The following is a 246-nucleotide window of genomic DNA, read 5'->3' on the forward strand; positions in this document are numbered from 1 at the left end:
GGGCGGGCCGGCCGGCTCCTGAGGAGAGTGTCCGGCCGTGCGTGTAGGCTTTAAATCTGAACGTTCAGAGCACCTCTCTGACCCTTTCAGCGTCTTCAGCAGTATACCCCAATATCCTGGTATTTCCTGTTAAAAGGCTGCCTAAATTCCCTATCAAACAGTCTCTCCTGAAACCTAATCAAAGCTTGATCGCGTCTTCATGGCATGCTGGGTTGTGGTTAGACTGGGAAAAGACATAGCAACCTC

Source organism: Charadrius vociferus, unplaced genomic scaffold (assembly GCF_000708025.1).
Source record: "Charadrius vociferus isolate BGI_N301 unplaced genomic scaffold, ASM70802v2 scaffold32, whole genome shotgun sequence".
Lineage (NCBI taxonomy): Eukaryota > Metazoa > Chordata > Aves > Charadriiformes > Charadriidae > Charadrius > Charadrius vociferus.